Genomic DNA, 12,615 nt, shown 5'->3' with positions numbered 1-12,615 from the left:
AAAAAATTTATTTTATTTTATTAAACCGAATTAATACAAGATTATTTATAATGAAGAGCACCGACCAATTCGTTGTAGGTCTCAAACTGAACTTAACTAATTTAACTGCAAGGGTTGACGTTCATGCCTCGGTCTCAAACTTTTGGGTGAATCTCGAAGATTCTGAGAGAGAGCTTAATTATGGATTGTGATGGTTTTATTGATGCTTTGATTTCTTTTAAAGTCAAAAATATTTTGATAATTTTGTTTTCGAGCTATCGAGTCCGAACTTCGAGCGTGTGAAAATTGGGGCAGGATATTTAGACAATAAAAGTTGTTTAGTCTACTGCTGGGGACTTGTGTTTACTCGACTGCTTGGGACTTATGTGGAGTTGTGGTGTCCTATGACTGTATGCTTATCATTCGATAATGATTCATAGTTGTAGGGTAGCATGAGGTGTATGTGTTATGTGTTTGTACAATTGTAGGGTAGAATAGGGTATGATGATTATACATGTACTGTGTAATTATAAGTAGGCATCTGCTAAGTCTGTGGGACTGTGGATATGTCACTATAATTATATTCTTGAACAGCATCAGAGTCGAGCTAGGCTGTATTTTAATTGTTTTTTAGTTCGACATATATATGATTTATATTTTAAAATTGCAGTTAAAATTTTATCAAAATCGGACGACTTTAACATAATACTCCTATGGAAACAAAAATACTAAAAAAATACTTTTTTAAAAAATGTATCTTTTCTATTTGTTAATTTTTTTTGTCAATTCTTTTTGACTTATTAAAAATTTGACAGTTCAAAATTACGCTTTTAATTTTATTAAAGTCGGAAAAGATATCATATATCTGCCATAGGAACAATCGAATAATTGAGCTGCAAATTATCATAGCTTCAATGTTTTTAAATATGTACGCAAGTAATTCATAGTTCAAATGTTTTAAAGAATATTTAATAATTGCAATAGCTGTAAGGATATATGAACTTTCTTGTTGTATCTATTATTGAAATATCATTATATTCATTTATACAGACTATTTTTTATTTTATAATTTATTTATCTATATAATTCTTTACTTGTTCTTTTTGTTTTACTTTAAAATTTTCAATTAATTATTTCCTTTTGTATTGTATATTTAAGTTCCTCATTATAATCATCTTTATTTTAAAAAGGTTCGATACTATTAGTTGAATATATGAAATTTCTTGGTATTTTCCGAAACTGAGTTCAAATAGGCAGTATCCGTGTACACTTAATGTAGTGATATTGAAGCAATAGGTATATATATGTATATGAATATATTCGACCCAGTTGTCTTTTTTTATTTATATATGATCTAATGCATTCGTCAAATGTTCTATGGGATCTTTTGATAGTGCCTAGAGTTTTATGGTGGTGTGCTGTCCGATTATGTATATCAATGTTAATACTGAATTCATGTATTCTGTCCCCATGTCTGTTAAAATGGTTTTCATTGGTCCGAAGGTAAGAACACATTTTTTGGAATTATTATTTTTAATTTGTCAACTTTGTGTTCACTGGCCTCTTATCCTACAGTTCTTTTTATTAAACTTTAGGAATGCATAGTTATTAACTTCCCGTGGATTTATTGCTTCGTATACTTTTGGTTTTTCAACACGTCGATTTTCGAGAGTTTTCCTGTTTTCTTGTTACTTATATACTTAATCTTGGTGTAACCTTAAGTATATTGTTATTTGCTAATTTTTTTATATCCCTTAATTCTATTCTTGAAAGTGCATCGTTTGCTGCATTTTCCTGTCCTCTGATATGTTATATTAAAAAATCGTATTCTTCTAAGTCTAATCTAATTCTAAATAGTTTTGACGAATGATTTTTCAAGGAGAAGAGGTAAAATAATGGTTTATGATCCGTTCTAAATGAAAATTTCTTTCCATATATGTATATCCTAATAAATGGCTGTAAATTCTTGTTTTATTGTAAAGTTTTTAAGGCGAACGAAATGGGTAATTGCTTTCCGCTTTCTTTCTTGACTTAATACTGCCCCATAAGCTACATTAGGAAATCAGGATATTGAAGCACTGCTGGGCTTAATAGTTGATTTTTAGATTCTCAAATACAAGTTGTCAATTTTTATTCCAGCAAAACCAACTTTTTTTCTAGATAGTCTGTTTATGTATTGTGCTGTTTTCGCAAAATTTGAAAGAAGTGGTTGTTAGACGCTCGTTCGTGGGAATATCCGCTGTGTATATGACGAAAAGCACTTTAACACGGGCGCTATCTTAAGAAATTCAAGCTTCTATTACGTAGTCGTCAGATATTGTATCGTTGCAACTTATTGAGAAGACTTTATTGTAGAGTTTTTACAAGTAACTTGTGAATATATTCAAGATCATTTTAACTTTATACATGTAAAATTGTTAAGTAACATAAGCGGAATATTAGCAGAGAAGCAGCAGGATAAGCAGTACATCTGTTTAAAAGCAGAAAAAAGTGGAGCAGTAATGCAGCAGCAGAAAAGTATCGAACACCTTATTGATTTTAGATGATGGAAGAATGTGCAGTTCTAGAATTGGAATTCAGCAGAAGCAGCAGAGAAAAAGTGAAGCCGCAGGGAAAAAGCCGACAAGGTAGAACATCTGTATCTTTTACATATTTACTATAAACATAATAAAAACAAGAAAGGAAGCAAACTTCAGCAAGCCGAAGTTCATATACCCTTGCAGCTATATGCTATGCATATACCCCTGCAGCTATTGCAAAAATTAAATATAATTGAAATCATTAAAATTATGATTGACTGTTTAAAACATGTTGTTTAAAAACATTAAGGTTATGATGATTTGCAGCTCAATTATTTTATAGTTCCTATGGCAGCTATATGATATCGTTTTCCGATTTCAATAAAATTAAAAGCGTAGTTTTGAACTATCTAAATATTAATTAATTAAAAAGAATTTCTAAAAAAAATATTTGAAATTAAAAAAGTAACATTAAAAAAAATTTTTTTTATATATATTTATTGTTTTAATGTGAGCTATATGATATAGTCATATGATGTAGTCATTTTGATGGAATGCAAACTGTAATTCTAATATATGTTGAAGAACTAAAAAAAAAAATTAAGAAACAGTAAAGTTATAATTTTTTTTTCATTTAGTTTTTCGATTGTTCGTATGGGAGCTGTATGCCATGGTCGTCCGATCCGGCTCGTTCCGACTTATAAACTACCTGCAATAGGAAGACAACTTTTGGGAAAGTTTTAGCTTTAAAACTGAGAGACTAGTTTGCGTAGAAACGGACGGACAGACGGACGATCAGACGGACAGACGGACATGGCTAGATGGACTCTGCTAGTGATGCTGATCAAGAATATATATACTTTATAGGGTCGGAAATGTTATAATACCCTCTGCCAGGGTATAAAAACCAATTTGAGATTAACCACTCAGCTCACATTTGGGGGCTAGTCCTAACGCGAGTTACGAAGGCCAATGAGTGAGAGGGCAAAAAAGCAGGAGCCTTCTAAGATACCAGTTGTAAAAGGGAGGCAGCCTTACTACACAAGGTCGGCAGTAGAAAATCTAAAAATGACTGATCCGAACAACGAGAACCAGAAACTTGAAGAAGCAAGTGGGTGTCAGAATTTCGGAGCAATGGCTACTTAAAGCTGTTCGATCGCCGAAAATACAAGGAAGCTCCTCGCCTCAAAAATGGGAATCGACAAGCAGGACAATACCAGTAGCGTCGAAGCGAAGTGCCTGGTAGATACTGGAGCCGATGTATCCGTATTGAGAAAGTTCATCTTCAACAAAATTTCTAATTTTATCATGGAGAAAATTGAATCGAAGCTGCGTGGTCTGGGAAAGAAGAGCACATGCCCAGTTGGTCGTTTTTTTTTTGCTGATGTTGAGGTAAACGAAGTGACGACTTGATACTTTGACGGATACAAGTTTTCTTCCCTGCAAGGGAAGAAGTGTCTATGCTGATAAAAAACTACAAGCGGATTTGGTAGCAGAGGTTCCCGTTTAGCTGCGAAACGTTCCAGGCGGCGAGATCATTCCATTTCGTCAGTCTCCGAGTCGATTCGCCATTGCCGAAGAAAAGGATCGAAGCAGATCGACGAATGGTTAGTTGCTGGAATTATACGCCCATCTATATCAAACTTTTCGAGCCGCCTGGTGCTGGTAAACAAACAGGATGGCACTCGTCGTATATGCGTTGATTTTCGTAAACTGAAATTGATTTGGAGGACTGCTTTCTCGTTCCGGGAAAGTGATGGACTTAGAGAATGGCTTCTTCCACGTTGCTGTAGAAGAGGACAGCAAGAAATACACAGCATTCATCACCAAATCAGGACTCTAGGAATTCAATAGAACCCTTTTTCGGTTACGGAACTCGCCGGCTGTTTTTATTCGCTATATAAACCACGTATTTCAAGAGCTGATGAACAAGAATATTTAACATTTATATAAGGATAATATAATAATTCACGCCGAAACTGCAGAACATTGTTTGGAAAAGATGGCACTCGTTTTCAAAACAGCTGGATCGTTTGGCTTGAAGATCAAGTGGCGAAAAGTCACTTCTTGCAGGAAAGAATTTACTTTTTGGGTGAAAACATTGAAAACGGAAACTTATGGCCTGAGCAAGAGAAGACGGCAGCAGTCATCAAGTTTTCGGTGCCGAAGAATGTCAGTGCAGTCCAAGCTTTTCTGGGGTTGACTGGGTTTTTCAAAAAATTTGTCTTGAAGTATTCCCAGATTGCTCGTTTTCAAACGACTGAGCCTCAGATGAATGCATTTCACAGTTTGAAGAATGCGCTGACAAAGGAACAGGTTTTGAATTTGTATATCAGAGGAGCAAAATCTGAGTTACAAACGGATGCATCCAAAAACGGATTTGCAGCAATGTTAATGCAGTGGTCGGATGGCAGACTCCACCCAATCCAGTATTAAAGCAACAAGACAACCGAAGCTGAGTCTCGCCAGCACAGTTACATCCTAGAAGCAAAAGCCGTATATCTAGCGGTAAAGAAATTCAGACACTGTTTGCTGGGATCGCCGTTTAGCGTGGAACAGATTGCGTCGCATTCAAGCAAACTCTACAGCAGGCGGATGTGCCCAGAGCAGTGACAGAGTGGATAATTTATCTGCTGGACTTTGAGTTTGCAGTCGTGTCCAGGCAAACTACTGGTGTCTTTAGAAATCACAGCTCGAATTAAAAAGTCTCAAGGTAAAAACGAAATGCTAAATGAACGGCAATGTTATTGTTATGTTGACGCCCTCCCCAAAGGGAAGGACTTTTAAACTGTATTGACAAAGGTGATCAGCCGCTTCATACGCTGCACGTTGATCATTTGGGTCCCATGAATGCGACTGGAAAACAATACAAGTACATATTTGCTATGGTGTACTCATTCACGAAGTTTATATGGCTATTTCCTACAAAGACCACAATGCAGTGCGGATTGTTTTCGACAGAGGATCCGCCTTCTCAGCCAACTTGTTTGCAGAGCACATGAAGGAATGCGGCATTGATTATGTTTGGAGCACAACCTGAGCTCCCACAGGAAATGGGCAGATAGAAGGGGTTAGCCGCACAATTTGATCGATAATCTCCAAGATTTCGGCAGAGGATATATCTAAGGGGCTTAAGGCAGTACCACTGCCGCAGCAAGCAGTAAATTCTCACGTGCATGCATCAACAAAGAAGTCACCATATTTATAATAATATACAAATACAAATAGAAATACTTCGAACGCTCCTTTATTTGGGTAAAACACTCCGTCTTCCATCGGTTCCAGAACATTTTGTGAACTGCTAATATGCGATTTCATTGGCTTGTCATGGACAATTTGATCAAATCCTCGCTTTCACTTGTGCTACAGCTGTCGAAAGGTCTTCAAAGTTGAGGGCGGTGCTATTTGCTCTTTTAACCAGCAGTTGTTTAGCGGCCTTTACAGCGCTCTCATACAATCCTCCAAAATGAGGCGAGCGGGGTGGTATGAGTGGTGATGGTGGCATAATATACGAATAAGCTCTGGCTAGCTAGATCAAATGTTTTGGCCATCTCACATTAGGCGCTTACGAAATTTCTAGCGTTATCACAAAATATATCCGTACTGAAGCCACGTCGAGCGAAGAAGCGCTTTAATGCAACGATAAACGTGTTCACGCTTAGGTCAGATACGATTCTCTATATGACATGCCTTTTTTAAGAAGCAAACAAATACACAGAGATACACCATGACGGATCGTTTTCCTTGGGTATTAAAGTGCATTTGTATTGGTCCCGCGACGTCCAATCCATCGGGCTCGATCCAGTGGCTCGCACTCTGCTGTTTGGAATCGCACCCATTAGATGTTGTACCAGGACAGGGCGCTGCCGCAAGCAGAAGACGCATCTTCGATCGATAATCCAATACTTCTACCGAAAAAGCGCATTAGGATTGCGCTCCGGCTTGTAAATTTTTCTGATGTATGTAAATTATTTCGCCTGCAATTAAGCTAGGTAAACCGGTCCTTTCTTAATTACTTGTTCGTTGCCACCGATATAAATATCCAAAAACTAGCTATAGCTTCAAAAAATCATTTACAATTTTGCATTTACTAAGTCTTCGTACTTCTCGCAACCTGCTGCTAACGAGAATGCACCCTGTTTATACTCAGGCATTGACTCGTGCTATTTTAACCATGGCCGGAAGTACAGCCAGCTCATCCTTGTAACCTTTAAGTGGGTACTTGATCGAACCTTGGCCATTAACGATGTCATTAACAATGCCCCTTGTAGCTCCCTTCGATTTTTTTTGCCACTGACTGGCATGGCTAGGTGGCAGCTCTTCGTCCCAATCAAGCTTTAGCATCCATTTAAGTAGGACGAATCTACCGATATTTAGAATATCAGAAATTTCTCGTTTTAATTTGGACAACTCGGATGGAGTATCTGCCCCGCACAGCATATTATTCATATAACAACTTCTCCTAATGGCCTCGACTGCAAATGGATAAGGCTCACCGAATTTTTCAACCAAATAGAACAGGCATCGCACAGCTAGGAATGGAGCGGAACTTGTTCCGTAGGTCACGGTTTTTAAACGCAGCGTTTGCACTTCCTGGGAGTTATTATAACGCCACAGTATGCACTGGAAGTTTCAAGCACTGTTAGCACGAACTTGTAAGATCGGAATCGGACTAATATCTGACAAAGGCCAGGTTGCTTCCACGAGCATAGTGTTATTTAGCGAAAATCCGTTGCTGGACTTGCAACTAGCATCAAACACGAGGTGCAATTTGGTCGTTGGGCTTTCCGTCCTTAAGACGGGATGATGTTGCATGAATTACTTTACAATATTCGTCTGTCTCGAATCTAGGACTTCTAAATGGCCGAATTCCTTGTATTCATCGATGAATTCTGTGTACTGCCCTTTTAGATCTGGACTGGGGCTTAGTTTTCTCTCTACGTTTAGAAATCTATTCGGACTTTGGAATTTAGGAGCCATCACAAGATGTCCGGAAGTAGAACGACTAATAGGATCCACAAAATGAGTCTCTCATTCCTTCTGCTTTTGAGTCAATTTATCGACTGGCGGAACCAATTCTTCACACCTTCAAAACTTTTGGACTAGCTCGTGTAAGTCATTTGCTGCTTGAACTTTCTCATCTGTCTCACTATGTAATATAAAGACGCTCGTGCAAACGTGAAAGTTCACCGACGACCCATCCTAAAACCTTTTTTTGTGGATTTTTGGTCACAGCTTGATCTGGCCTGCTACAATCAGTTTAAAGAAGGATCACACCCTCATCAGCATATCAATTCATTTTCCAGAATCGAATGAGGCCTGCCTGTGCTACGACCTTTGGTGTCTGTAACTTCACTCAATGTACTGCCCTCGAAGGATGATACGGTGTGATTTCGGGTTTTCGGTGGCCGCAAACCTTGTCTTCTAGACTTGAATGTCACTGTTACCGATACCCTGGTCTGAGAAGTTGAATTACCTATTCCGCTAGGTCTGGCCTCAAACTTACTCGTCAAAAATTCAATTGGCTTCCAGAGTCTTAAATGCATCGTTTCTGCCTTATATAAGCACAACGGAAGTTTGCTAGAACTATGTAAAGAATTCTGAGGTTGTTGATCCAGTGTGGTTGGAACTGTTTGTGTTTGCTGAAGTATCACGATATAGCAATTCATGATGAGGCTTATTACAAGCGTTACAGTACTGACTACTGCAGGCTCTGGTAGAATGGCGTTTGCTCAAACAAACTATGCAGAGCTATATCTTCTTGACCCCATGAAATCGTTGCATCGGCGAAAGCTCTTTAAATTTAATAGGTTTTAATAAAATGTCCACCTCCGCAAATAAAACATCTGCCTTTTCCATTTCTGTATACCGCTGTAGTTAGCTTGAATTTTTAGAATCGATTTTAATATTGGGTTTGGAGCTGTTTGTCTGTCGAGAGTCCGGATTAGAAAAAATATTTCGATTATTTTAGGAGACATATTTAAGAAACGAGTTTACAATGTTTTTTCTAATACAGGTTTAGTCAAATCAATTTCAATTTATTTGCATTAAAAATTTAATTGCTTTCTACAAATTCCCTTAGTTGCTTAGTTTGACAATTTTCTTATAAATTTCACTCAAATATATACGTTTTTTGAATGAGCTCTCAAAGGAAGTTTGAAAATAAGCCAATGTCAACGTCAAACAATATATATATATATAACCTACTCCACTATGCGTATATGTATGTGTGGATTTGCGGTCCCACTTTTCGTGTATGAGTGCTTGTAATTGTGTCGTATAATAACGGGGCCGATTTACATGTGATCGCTGTTTTTAAGAATTGGTAGCGATTAATTCTAACCAAACACAGTAAAGATCGATTTACCACATTGCTATAATTGTCAAACCAGAGATGCTGTTGGTGGTGATTGAACGGCCAAACAAGGATTTGTCTGCTCTAACGAAGAAACCTCAGGTATGGTTTGCGATGTAAATTGAACGTTTTGTGTTGTCTGAGAGCGCTCCTTTGTTACATGATAAATTCAACTTATTAGCTCTTTATAGATAGGACATCTTTTATAGTTTGCTCTGTGGTTTCCACCACATTTTTTCATTACAGAATTTTCTTTGTTGGTTTGGAGTCGTGGCAGTCTCAACTTGCAATCAGTTGCTGCTTTTAAGCTGGTACGTATAGTAATTCTTTTTTGAATCGTTTAAGTATTTTGTTTTAGTTTGAAGTTTAGTTTCACTTATAGTACCCTTGATAAGGGAAATAACATGACATTTATCTTTTCCGACCAGCTCAACTATTTTGATGACTAGGGCATTCGAGCTCTTCTCCCGAATAAATATTGGATTCCGATTGGTTTGTTTCAGACTCCGTCAAGAGCGAAAATCTGTTGTAATTAAATGCCTCGGATAATGCGGTGGTACGGTTTATTTTATTTTTCTCCCCTCCATTTCTTTTATTGAGGGGTTAGCTTGCGTTTGCTAATTTTTATGTAGCGATCCAATCCAGTCTGCATTGTCGGAATTTTGTCTCCGTCTGAAGCTTTGTTTTTGGCAGCGACGTTAATTATTATTGATGTTAAATATAGATTTGTCCGTAGTCTGTGCATCGACAAGTAAGAGGGGATATGGGCATTGCGAGCTCAAAGACTGAGCTGCGACAGCGCTGCGTAGGCATAGAAATCGGCAGCGGACTTCTTCGGGCGCGGTCGACGACATGCGTTGCTGTTTGGCCATTAACGATGTCATTAACAATGCCCCTTGTAGCTCCCTTCGATTTTTTTGCCACCGACTGACATGGCTAGGTGGCAGCTCTTCGTCCCAATCAAGCTTTAGCATCCATTTATGTAGGACGAATGCACCGATATTTAGAATATCGGAAATTTCCCGTTTTAATTTGGACAACTCGCTCAGAGAAAAAATATGTAAGTATGAAGCCTCTGTAAATATGTAGTTTCGCTCAGAGAATAAAATGTAAGTAGATCAGAGAGTAATATGTAAGTAAAAAATGCGATTGGACAATTTTGTATTTTATTTGCAGCGCCGACGGGAAAAATGTAAATGTATGGTTGCATGTAATTTTTTTTACCAAGAGAGGTGAAAATAGTTAATATTTCTTGCCGGCAGGTATGTGTATTGTTTGTAATTGTGATTTTTTTTTTGTTTTGGAGATAAGTGGACTGTAGAATGTATGTAAATGTGAATGTAAAATGTAACTTTGTGCAGCGGAGGTTCTACATAGTGAAAAAGAACAAAAACGAATGGGGGCCAATATTGCCGGAACACTTTAATTGAAAATTGTTATATTTTTTCACTGTGGCACGCGCAAAAAATTAACACTTTTTGTAATTTGGGAGTTTGTAAATTTATTCGAACGATTTTTTTGGAAAATTGCAGGTCGATGTATGAATGATGTACGGCCAACTGGACTTAGAATTTTTGTACATTAATATGCACAAAGGGGAGAACGATTAAGATGGCCGCACACAAATTGCAAGTGGAAAAGTGAAAATTTGAAGTTATTGATTGCCGTAATGTCGGATTGAAATCGGAATTTGATTTGACATGAATATCATCCAGAAAGTAAGACGAAATTGTATATTCGAAACACTTACTGGAGACCGGCAATTAATAATTTATTTCGTACTTATCTTGCTGTTGTATGTTGAAGAGGATCGAGCCACCGAAGCGGGGTCCAAAGGAAAAATATCCGGCTGAAGGATCAAAATGAACGTAGAAGGGTGGCCGGGTCCTCTGGAGAGTCCTGAAAGGTGCACAGGTCCTATAGTTGAAATGACGAGTCGCAGGTGTTTCGATGGTAGGGGGTGGGCGCAACCACTTTTATTCACTATGTAAATCGAACTGACTATTCTAACTTATTCTAATGCTCTTCAGAGCGCAGTGGAGACTTCATGGAGACTTCGTGGTGGGGAAAAGGGAAGCTGCGTGAGAGCGGAGAGCAGATGGGGAGAGCGGAAAGCCGGGAATACCGGGTGCTCCTTTGTGGCCTGAACAGTCTGTCTGTATTTTCTGAAGCACACAATTTGGCTCTGGGCTGACTACGAGAGCTATTGCCGATTTGAGTAGCTCCATCGACATTACATCAGCCGGCAGTTCGAAATGTTTATTTACAGGCCAATTATTTTCTGAGTCTAGCAAGAACGAAGGCCCACCGAACCAAATGGACGTTGTAAGCTCCTCTACGTCACATCCTCGGGACACTATATCTACTGGGTTGACTTTCGTGGGAACGTGTCTGCAAATTGCTTTCTCCGACCACTCCTGAATTTCTGCAACCCGGTTCGAAACCAAAACCGACAACGACGAGGGATGGGTTTTAATCCAGTGTAAAGTGATCTCGGAGTCTGTCCACAGGAAAACATTCTCAATGGGAGAATTTAGCAATGGCCTGACACGATTATAGAGATCTGCTAAAACGTGAGCTGCACACAGCTCAAGGCGAGGCAAAGTTTTCGTCTTGAGGGGAGCTACTTTCGATTTGGCGGTCAATAAAGACACTTTCAAACCTTCAGCAGTTTGAGTCCGAACGTAGATGCACGCTCCATACGCTCGCATGGAAGCGTCAGCGAAACCATGTATTTGAATCGGGACTTGTGGATCTGTGTTGACGAATCGCGATACCTTAATTTTAGGCAGCTGCAGAAGCGTCGCTTTAAACGTCTCCCACGACGTGAGCAACTGCATCGGTAGCGACTCGTCCCAATCTAATTTTCGAAGCCACAGTTCCTGCAACAACATCTTTGCCTTTGTGACCAAAGGACACAAGAGGCCAAGTGGGTCGAAAATGCGGGCAGTCACCGACAAAATATTTCGTTTTGTCGCGCGAAGATCCAGGAAAGAGTCATCCAACCGAAATTGAAAGTAATCTTTAACCGGTAACCAAACCACGCCAAGGGTCTTGGTTACGTCTGAGTCTGCCATAAGTGGCATTAAAGCGCTATCAGATGCGGATAACTCTGGGCAGTTTGAAAACCACTTTGCCAATTCAAAGCCTGCCTCTTGCAAGACCTGAGAAACTTCGTCTCGAAGGCTTTGCAGGTCCTCAACGCATCCGGCGCCAGTCAACAAATCGTCAACATAAAAATCATTGTAAATAACCTTTGCGGCTTTTGGATGAGTTGTTTGGGCCATCTCTCCTAGCCGCATTAAACACCGAATCGCCAAAAAGGGTGCTGGCGAAGTTCCATATGTAACGGTGTTCAACTTAAAGATTTTCAGGGACTCAGAAGGATCTCGTCTCCATACTATGAGCTGGAAGTTACGATCACCTTCGTCCACCATCACTTGGCGATACATCTTTTTGACGTCGGCCGCAAGGGCAAACTTATGCAATCTAAACCGAAGCAGAGTCGAGTACAGCTCCTCTTGAATAGTTGGGCCTACTGCGTAGAAGTACGGCTTGATGCATCGAACACTACTCTCAACTTTGTGGCCGTAAAACGCATTGGTGCGGAATGAAATAGTGCGGAGTATTCGGAACTTTGTCATTGGTGGAGGACATGTGGCCCAGTGAAACATATTCCTCCATGAATTCAATATACATCTTCTTCAGCGAAGGGTCCTTTGACAATTTCCTTTCTAGCGACAAAAATCTACGTTTCGCAAC

Source organism: Drosophila elegans, unplaced genomic scaffold (genome assembly GCF_018152505.1).
Source record: "Drosophila elegans isolate 14027-0461.03 unplaced genomic scaffold, ASM1815250v1 contig_377, whole genome shotgun sequence".
Lineage (NCBI taxonomy): Eukaryota > Metazoa > Arthropoda > Insecta > Diptera > Drosophilidae > Drosophila > Drosophila elegans.
Note: the sequence above shows the minus strand (reverse complement) of the source record.